We start from the raw sequence: 11,160 nt of genomic DNA, 5'->3' as shown, positions 1-11,160 counted from the left end.
GTTTGGCTAGATTTTTGTCCAAACGGTTACCACTGTTTGGGCGAAATTTAGCCCAAACGGTGACAACCGTTTGGGCTTATTTTTACCTAAACGGTTGTAACCGTTTGGAGTGTATATTTTAATATTTTTTAAATTTTGATTATTTTATTTATCTACCTATTTACATGTAATATATACATCTCACACAATGATTATTCAATATCTTACAATGAAACCAAAAACATATACATACACAAAAATTATCTCAAAAGGTGCTGAATATCCAATTCAAATAGATAATATAATATTAAAGATAAAACATATACATACACAATGATTACTCAATATCTCATAATAAAAAGCATCCAATTTTATATATTTGTCTCTAATATCCATTCAAATCACAAGAAAAAGATAATATAGAAATGCGAGAACCAGCATCAAAGTTCTTCATGTAATGACTGCACTCGAGGTCTTCTCTAACATATCCTTTGCCTACAAAATGAAACATGTAATAGCATTAATGAGATAATTGAGTTTTTCTTCTACACGAAGGAATACTTCAGTTCGATGAAATTCCAAATTGGTAAAGTGATAATATACAAACAAAAGAATTATCATATCATGAAAAAAACGTTCGATGAAATTCCAAATTGGTAAAGTGATAATATACAAACAAAAGAATTATCATATCATGAAAAAAACTCTTACCATTAACATAAGAAGAGTCAGTAAACATCATTTAATAAAGCTAAACCTCAGTGCAAAACCAATTTAAGCATGTATCATGACTTACCATCTCATCAGCAAGAATGCCATTGATGCCATTTTCATATAATCGTATTAACCAATTTAATCCAGCAAGTTGATAGTCTCTCATCGTCCCCTGTATACCTGCAATGAAAGTGTAACATTATCAAGGGGGAATTTCTTTATTTCTCAGCAAAAATAAGCGACCTCTTCTCTACTCACATGAACTGTTCAGATTTTTTTTTTTCTTCAACTCATCAACATTCTAAAAAGGTAGAGAAGAAAACAAAAGTGCAACTTACAAAAAGAGAGGAACTGAGTCGTAGAGACTTGAGCAATCAAGATCAAGATAATTTTGGGGGTGAGAAATTTTGGCTGATGGATTTTAATGTGAGGAATTTTGTAGCTTGCAACATTTGGGGAGAAGGTAATTCTTCAAAACCTTGTTCTTCTGATTTTTCTCTTTTTTCAAGGCCCAGAGTTGATCATGAGCCCAATCCATGGCCTAGTTTGGGGTCTTTTCCTGAAACTAGGGTTAGAGAAGTAACTAGGGTTGGGTTAGATTCTTTGGTGGAGATTGATAGGAACAAAATTCAAGAAAATTTAACGGTGGATGATGTTGAAGGGGAATGGGTAAAGGTAGTTAAAAAAAGAAACCCTAGATCGCCGCCTCAAACAAAAAACTCCTCTCATTCTCGTGTTCTCTCTGCGGAGATCATAAGAAAGAATCGACTTTGTTTTCGTTGTGGAGGGTCGAAGCATATGGCGAGAAATTGTAGAGATCCAATGGTTTGCTTTCGATGTCAAGAGTTAGGGCATGAAGCTAGGAATTGTACCAAAGTTATGGGGAGAGGCCGAGGATTTGGAGGTTCTCAAAACCCTAGAGGGGGTGGTGGTCGATCAAATCCTAGAGATGGGGAGTCAATCTTGGTTCTGAAGGCAGATCTGGGCAAAATCCTAGAGGCGGTGGTGCTGGTCGAGCAAATCCATGGCAATGGCGGCGAGAGAGAGTAGCTTCTACATTTTCAACATCAAGAATTCAAGATCCAGTGCAAAAACAGGATAAAGGCAAAAGATCCTTATCGGTGGTAGAGGAAGAAAATATTCAAGAAATTTGTTCCAAATTTCAAGATCAGGGACCAAGAGATTTTGGAGATCTTGAGGCAGAATTGAAAATTTCTGGTGAGCGTCCTCGTTTCTCTACTGCTATTCTTAAGTTTGAAGGAGAGGTTAACTCTGATTTTCAAAAATTTAGAAACTTTGCTGTGGTTTCGTTTGTTGAGGGAGGAAATATTTCTGTAGAAAGGTTGGAATTAGATTTGAGAACTCTTTTTCCTATGAATAAATACTGGGATGTTAGACTTTTTACTAATGGAGAAATGTTGGTTAGAATTCAACCATGGAAACAAATGGAGGATTTGATAAAGATGGGAGTTATTACTCTTCGTTCTTGTAAAATTAAACTCCGGAGATGGAATGCATGGGAAGGGAATGTTGTTGAAAAGAGAAATTCTCAGGTTTGGATTAAACTGAAAGGGGTTCCTCCTCATTTATGGAGTAAAGAGGCTTTTGGGTTGATGGTGAAACCTTTTGCTGATTTGGTTGATTTGGATCCTTTGACAAATGCTGGTACTGCTTTAATTGATGTTGTTTTACTTATCAGATGTTTGGAATATATTGATATTCCTAAAGTTTTGAAAATTCTGGTGGGGAAAAATCAATATAATGTAGAGGTTTCTATTATGTCAGTTATGGGAGATATTGTGGAGGCAGAAAAGAAAAAACAAAAAGTAGATCATTTGGAAGATAACAATCAGAGTTCATATAATGATAAGTGGTTTAAGGGAAGGAAGGATAGTGGAACTGGATCCTCTTCTTTGAAAGATTCAGATTCTAGCTCTTGGAATATCAGACAAGATTTGAGGAATAATCCTTGGGGTTCACCAGCAGCTAAACTGTGGTCTGAAGCTAAGAATTTTTATCAGAATAACAATTCTGAATGGGGGAAATGGGAAGAAAATTCTAAAAAGAATGTAGCTGAGGTACAAATCCCAGAGCAGGTGGTTATTACTGAGAATATTGATATTTCAGAGCAGTTATTTGGGGTTGAAGAGAGTAAAGATAAAGATTGTGAACTGGAGATGAAAGAACAAGTGTCTGTCATGATTCCAGATCAGTATCATAATGAGGAGAAAAGTCTCAGGGAGATGGATTGTGAAAAAGCTATTATGGTGAGTGAAGGTAATTTCTCAAACCAATTGCTGGTTGTAGAGGAGATTGTTAATATGATGGATGATGTGGAAGCAAAGGAGCATTTATCTCCTGTGCTTTCTAAGATGAAGAAAGATAAAGGGAAAGAAGTGCTTATGATCCAACCTTTGAATTGCCTGCCTCCAGTTGATCAAGAACTCAATGCTAATTCAAAAATTACTTATGTTAGAAGGTGTTCCAGATTTGAGGACCTTGAACCAATGTCTGCTTTGGATAGAGCAAAGAGATTTTAATTAGTGAGGATAAGGATGATAATGTTTGGATGCCAGAGATATCACAGGAGAATTTTAATGAAGATAAAGAGAAAGAAGTGCTTATGATCCAACCTTTGAATTGCCTGCCTCCAGTTGATCAAGAACTCAATGCTAATTCAAAAATTACTTATGTTAGAAGGTGTTCCAGATTTGAGGACCTTGAACCAATGTCTGCTTTGGATAGAGCTTCTGCAAGAGCTGCCTCAAAAAATGGATCTAATATTGGAGCTGCTTCAGGTGGATCAGGTGAAAATTCTTCTAACCTGGGTTCTTCTTTTGTTCCTATTCTGTTTGATTCATTATCTAATAAAGAAATGCAGAATTTGGCTTCAAAATGTGCTATAATTCTTGAGCCTCAAGGGGTGTTTGACCCTTTTAAAAAAGTGAGGCAAATGGAGAAGGAGAGAGCTACGTTAGAGTAGACACTTCTTCCTTTGTTTCATAAGAGGAGATTCTACTCTTCATACATGTTGGTTACATGGAATGTTAGAGGTCTTGGTCTGAGTACAAAAAGATTTGGGGTAAAAGATTTTTGTCTTTTAAATAAATTTGAGATTATTTGTCTTCAAGAAACTAAGTTGAATCATGTTGATGACAGAATTTGAAGTAGTTTGGGTAGTAATATGTTTGAATGGGTTGTTTTACCCTCAGTGGGAACTTCAGGAGGCATTATGATTGGTTGGAATAGCAGTAAGTGGTTAAAAATTCAAGACTTAACTGGGGATTATGTTTTGACAGTTATGTTAAAGAATAAGAGAAATGACTTTGTTTGGTCCATTTCTTCTGTTTATGGTCCTCATTATAATAGAGAAAGAGTTTTATTTTGGGAAGAACTTAAGATTGTGAAGGCAAGGTTTTCAGGACCTTGGGTGGTTGTGGGGGATTTTAATGTCACCCTAAATGCAGATGAAAAAAAAGGTAAAAAGAATTACAGAAAAGAAATGGAAGAATTCAGTGAGGTGATTAATGAATTAGAGCTGATTGATAGTCCTTTACATGGGAGGCAATTTACTTGGACTAATAAAAAAAGGGCTCCTTCTATGGCTAGATTGGACAGAGTTTTCTTCAACTCTGAATGGGAGGATAATTTTCCTTTTTCTAAGCAACAAGGTTTGTGCAGTCAGTTATCTGATCATGCTCCCATTTGTTTTGATTGTGGAGATAATCAACAGTTTGTTAAAAAATTCAGATTTGAGAAGATTTGGTTACAGTCTGATGATTTTAAAAAAGGGATACCTATTTGGTGGAATTGTGCACCTAAAAGTACATCTGCAGCAAAAAATATTGTTGGCAAATTGAGATTTATTAGAAAATGTATTAAAAAATGGGTTCAATCTGACTTTTATAGTGTTAAAAAGAAGAAAAAGAGTTGTTGGATAAGTTGTTGGAATGGGAGGTTATAGAGGAAAATAGAAATTTGGAAGATGATGAATTAGTTAAAAAAAATGATATTTCCATTCAGTTGAATGAGATCTTAATTCAAGAAGAACAGATGTGGAAACAAAGATCAAAAGCACATTGGCTTAAGGAAGGAGATAATAATACTGCTTATTTTCATAAAATAGCTAATGGCCGGAAAAGAAATAATCTGATTTCTTCTATTACAGTGAATAATACAGTAGTCAGTTCTGAAGAAGGGATTGCACAGATTTTTTCCAATCATTATAATCAGATTTTTGGTCAAAAGGAATCTTATAGATGTCAACAGGATTGGAATAAGTTGTTTCCTTTGGAAGATTGGGGATCTGATGATTTAGAAAAACCTTTTTCAGAGGATGAAGTTCATAAAGCTATTTGTGATATGAATGGTGATAAATCTCCTGGCCCAGATGGTTTTTCAGCCTTGTTTTATCAAGTCTTTTGGGAAACAGTGAAAAAAGATATTATGAAATTGTTTGTGGAATTTTATGAAGGTAAATTGGAAATTAATAGGCTCAATTATGCTCATATTGTGCTTATCCCAAAAAAAATGAAGCTTCTGTGGTTAATGATTACAGACCTATTAGTCTTCTAAATGTGATATACAAAATGATTACTAAAGTTTTGACTAATAGGTTGAATGCTAAACTTGAAAAGCTTATTGATCCTGTCCAATCTGGTTTTATTAAAAACAGATATCTGATGGATGGGGTTACAGCAGCTCAGGAAATTATCAATGATTGTTTTCAGAACAATAAAAAAGGAGGGATCTTATTAAAATTGGATTTTGTTAAGGCATATGACATGTTAGACTGGGATTTCATCTTGGAGGTTATGAAAGCCAAAAAATTTGGAGCTAAATGGCTACATTGGATTAATATGTGTCTAAAAGGAGGTATGTCTGCCATTGATATTAATGGCAAAATTAGGAGTTGGATTATGTCAAAGAGAGGTGTTCGTCAAGGAGACCCTTTATCTCCTCTTTTATTTGTCTTGGCAGCTGATTCCTTTACCAGGATGATGAACTTAGCAGTGGATTCTCTTCTTATTGAAGGTTTGGGTCCAATTAATATGCCTCATAAAATTTGTTGTTTACAATATGCAGATGATACATTGATATTTTGTAAAAATAAAAGAGAGCAGTTGACAGTGCTAAAAATGATACTATATTGTTTTGAACTTGCCTCTGGATTGAAAATAAGTTTTAACAAGAGTATTCTCATTGCTCTTGAGAACAATGATTCTTTGCAACAGAATTTAGCTGTTATGTTGAATTGTAAAAGTGAGACTTTTCCCATTACTTATCTTGGAGTTCCTTTGAGACCTGGAAAATTAAAAAAAGCAGATTGGTCTCCTCTGATTGAGAAATTTGAGAGAAGATTAGCTTTATGGAAAGGAAAAACTTTATCAAGAGGGGGAAGATTAGTTTAAGTGAATTCTGTTCTTTCTTCTATGCCAATTTTTTGGCTATCCTTCTTTTTATTTCCTAAGTGACTTATAGAAAAAATTGATAAAATGAGGAGAAGATTTTTGTGGACTGGCTCTTTTGATCATAAAGGCTCTTCTAATTTAGTCAAATGGGAGGAGGTTTGTAGACCTAAGCAATATGGAGGTTTGGGGATTGTAAATTTGAAAATTATGAATAAGGCTTTGTTGGGGAAATGGTGCTGGAAATGGTTTGATAATAAACTGGAATTATGGAAACAGATTAGTTTTTACAAATACTTTGAGAGGAAAAATTGGACAGAATTTTTTTATTCTGGTAGAAATATTTTAACACAGTTTTGGAGAAATTGTTTTGATAATATTGAAAGTTTTTTATGCAGTACTATGGTGGATGTGGGAAAAGGAGATCAAACCTTATTTTGGCTTGATAAATGGGTAGGTTCTTTTACCCTTGCTTCAGTTTATCCCTCTCTTTTCAATGTCACTTCTTTTCCTTATGCAACTATCAGTAAGGTGAGAAAGAAGGTGAATAATGAATGGACATGGAGTATTCAATTTAGTAGACAATTGACTGGAAATTATGTTCTTCAATACTGCAAGTTGATGACTGATATCAGAGATTTTAATTTTGAACAAAGGGAGGACAGGAGAAAATGGATTTGGGATACTAAAGGTAAATTTACAGTTAAATCCTATTATCACTTTCTTATTGATGGGGGTTTAAGATTTGACCATGTTAATCTCTGGAGGCTTCCTGTTCCTTTAAAAGTGAAATTTCTTGTCTGGTTGGCTCTAAGACAAGGGCTAAATACAAAAGATAAGATAGAAAAAAAGTTATTCATGTGGATTTAATGTGTTGTTTATGTTCTAAAGAGGAGGAAAATCATTACCATCTTTTTGTAGACTGTGAGTTTGTATACTCCACATGGAGATCTATTCAACATAAACTGAACATTGATAAGGATTTCAAGTTGAATTCCCTAAGGGATATCTGGATCAATTGGAATATGGATAAGGGAGTTAAATGGAATGTGGAAAGAGACGTTATTTTATGTTCTCTTATTTGGAGTATTTGGCAGGAAAGAAATGACAGAATTTTTTCAAGCAAGAAGAAGAGAGCTCTGGAGGTTTTAAACAAAGTTCTGATTTATTCATCTTTTTGGTTAGGTTCTAAACCTTTATCTGATCGATCTGCCAGACTTCAAGAGAGGAGGAGGAAAAGAGCTGCTGATGTTCAGTCTACGGAGAACAGGATTGAGAACATAGTGCAACTGGAATGATTTCTATATTCTGGTTCTGTTTTCTGTTGGTTAAAAACTTTGTTCTTATGGACTACTCTTTTGTAGTAGTAGTTGTTGTCAGTTTTCTTTTGATAGAGCTGATTTTGGTTGTATCTGTGGGGAAACAGAAGTTTGTTTTTTGGTGTTGTCAGTTTTCTTTTGATAGAGCTGATTTTGGTTGTATCTGTGGGGAAACAGAAGTTTGTTTTTTGGTTGTAAGCTCTGTATGAACTCAAACAGAAGTTTGTTTTTTGGTTGTAAGCTCTGTATGAACTCAAATGCACATTCTTATTGGTTGGGAATGGGCATAGTCATGTAACAACCAAGTTTGGATTAATTTAGCTGGTTGGATTACTGTTAAGATTAACAGTAATCCATCCTTTCTCTCAAAAAAAAAACTGTTCAGATTTTTTTCAGTTATGGAAAAATTCTTGCATATGGATGAATAACTTGCACAATTAACAAAAGTGTGGAATTTCTATAAAGCTAGAAGGAAGCTAAGATATGAATTTGCTGGTATATATGCAATCAAATATCAAGATAGCTACAATTTAGTGATGTGATTCACAAACCATATCAGCATCATTGGCAGCATTCCGGGCATCCAATATCTCTTGAATCTTCTTTTTCTTCATTCGTTCCATTTCGCTAAGCCTTGATCTTTCCCTCTTTCCAATTTTATTATTTGAACGACCCTCGGTCTGCAAGAAAATTATAGATACATATTAAACATTCATACATTTTTCATAAGAAAAATTTTCCATCAACATAGGGTAGCCCATGGTGGCATCAAGAAAAAGGCACAAAATATATGGTAATCAATGTGTGCAGATATACAACTCAATAAATATATAAGTTGTTGTAGCCTATAATAAAAGATGTGGACTTGACCACATGGCACTCATGTCCTATGTCTTGGTAACACAGATTTTACGAGATAGAAAGCAAAAGAAGCACTTTGACAGGAACTTCAAAAGGAAATTAATAAGTATCATGAGCTATCAATGACTAGATTGCATTGACAGTACAGTTGTATAAACTAAGCAATGCATTAGAGAGTAATTTATCACTGATTTGTTAAATAAACTAAGCAATGCATTAGAGAGTAATTTATCACTGATTCTTTAAATAAACTAAGCAATGCATTAGAAATCAATCTCGTTGGGCAAAAACATAATGCAAAGGAGGCTGACCTGGTAAGCTAACATTGTTCGCTATGCATCTGGGGTAGTAAGAACTATAACTGTCTCGGTTGTCTCATCCTTTACAGGTCTAGAGAGAAAATCAACATTTGCCCGCTGTAGTTTTGCCCTGCATTGAAGATTACACTGAGAAAAAGTTTAACAGCACACTATCAAAATTCTAAGGTGAATGGCTTGTGATGATCATAGAGTGAAACAACAAACCACAACTAACCCAACGGATTTTTACTTCATAGCTTTAGATAATCAAAACAAGCAAAATACATGGCAATTTATACTATTTTGGGGTTTTGTCATAATAGAAACCCCCTTCTTTAATTGTACACCCAAAATCTTCTTATTTCTAATTAGACCACAAAATCTTCTCTAAATTTTAGAAATATTCTTACCCGAAAAAGCCACCCAGTGGATCACTACCAACACTTCTAGCCATCGCAACATTTAACCCTGGACTGGTGATGGACTGGCTACCTAATCTTGCTAATGCTACCAAAGTATTCGAGAGAGATCCACCAGCAGGTGCCTTATAATTACGACCATCCATTGCTCGCAATACCCTTCCTCTCTCCTCGTGGTTAATAAGTTACTGTCTCCCTTCTCTATACCAACTCTCTCTAGAAAAACTTTATCAACCACACCTGAAAAATCCACCTAGAAGTATAGGAATCCACGGAACTAACATAAGAAGACTAAATTCGATGCCAGAAACTTTTTTAACAGAATACGCGACAAACATCATTAACTATAGAAGCATAAGCGTATCAAAAAGTAATTTACAAGCACAATCAACAATGAAAATGTGTTGTGAAAAGAAACAGCATATGACTAAACTTTCATTTTCGTTTAAAGAATGGCCATGTTTCTAAATGGTTATCTTCAGAATGAAAAAAAGGACTAAGTGAAGCCAAGATTGGATCAAATGATAGAATTCCTGATATAAGACGTGTATTTATTTTATAAATGGAAATACTGATATAAGCCCCCATGAAGATTTTATCAATAGTTCGAGATACTTATATTTTGTTCCAATAGTTTCAACTTCAACTAAAATGCAAGTATGGCACAGCAATTGCAGGCATTGATCTAGAGAACTCAGATCTAAAACCAGGACTTAAAATGATAATTAAGACAGAAAAATTAAACAAGTTCCAACATTTACACAACTAAATGCACAGAAAATAACCGGGGAAAAAAGCTTCCAACTAAAAAGCATTAAAATCAAAACTAAAGTAATCACCATAGCTTGCCCAAGCCCAAGCACGTCCCATCTCTCCGGAGCTGCGTCCTTCACCATTTCTCCTCCTCCTCCATCTTCTTCCTTATCTTCACTATCCCCATCCGAGTCTCTTCCCTCTGTCAAAGGATTCAGCGCCATTAAAACCCTATATTTTTGGCATTTGCAACTTCTGAGTCCGGTCACCGCCTTGGGGAGGCTGAGAGTGATGCTTCGAGGGAAGAGAAAGGAGGAGAGAGGCGGGTGAGCGAGGGGGGAGCGAGGGTATGGGAGGAGGTGAGCGCAAGACATTGTCATCGGGCGGTGACTGGAAGCGCTGAGGAGGAGGCGGTGGAGGCGTGCGGTGGAGAAGGAGGCGGAGGAGCGAGAGCCCCGGCGAAGACCAACATGACCCAAATCTACGAATTGGCGCAGACCAGCAGGACGAGGATGCGATGTAATCGATGGAGGCAGTGGAGGAGGCGAAGGAGGAGCGAGAGCGCCGGCGATCTTGAGGCGGAGGTGCATTGGCCAACGGCTGCGGTTGGACTTCGTCGGGGTAGATGAGGGAGGTGGAGGGGGTTAGGGATTTGAGAGGGTGCGGTAAATATTTTGGGGATTTTTACGCTGGGTTGAAAATTTTAGGGATTTTGGCGCGGGGTTGAAAATTTTGGGGAGCACAGATCAGAAAACCAACTTTTAAATACCTAAACATAATTTCCAAACGGTTTTAAACATTTGGTCTAAGATATTCCAAACGGCTTAAACCGTTTGGGACCTCTGTTTGGGATTTTTTAATATTCCAAATGGTTTTAACTGTTTTGGTTTATTATCCCAAACGGTTTAAACCGTTTAGACTATTTCGATTTGTCCAAACGGTTGTAATAACCGTTTGGACAGGCCTATTTTGTACTAGTGCGTGGATTAAAACATTAAGAAACATAAAGGATATATCACTAGGCCGAAGTAGTATCTGAGACAAGATAAAAGGTAGACATCTTTATTGTTGAAATTAACATCTATTATCAGATTTTCTTTTTGATTATTGCAAAGGAATGGATAAAATTGAGTTTTATGGTTTTATCCAATTTATCGTACAACAGCAAGGAAACTAATTAATTTGAGTCATTGTTAAACTTCATTTCATAAGTTTTTATGACACGGATTAATGTCGGAGTTGCAGTGGGGTTGGTTAGAAGGAGGCAAGGAGAAGAAAGAGACCGAGAGCAAAGAGAAAAACAGGAGACAGGAGATGATGAGCTAAAACTAGATACTTTCTTCTATGCCAGAATGACCTAATAAATTTTTGTTAGTCGCAAGCTCAGAATATGACAACTCATCTGTCC

At 35.7% G+C, this 11,160-nt stretch overlaps 1 pseudogene; it reads right to left on the bottom strand.

Annotated features, from left to right (window-relative positions):
* On the bottom strand, positions 256–10,468 carry LOC109850699 (annotated as a pseudogene).

Source organism: Asparagus officinalis, chromosome 7 (genome assembly GCF_001876935.1).
Source record: "Asparagus officinalis chromosome 7, Aspof.V1, whole genome shotgun sequence".
Taxonomy (NCBI): Eukaryota; Viridiplantae; Streptophyta; class Magnoliopsida; order Asparagales; family Asparagaceae; genus Asparagus; species Asparagus officinalis.
Note: the sequence above shows the minus strand (reverse complement) of the source record. Positions and strands in the feature narration are given on the sequence as shown.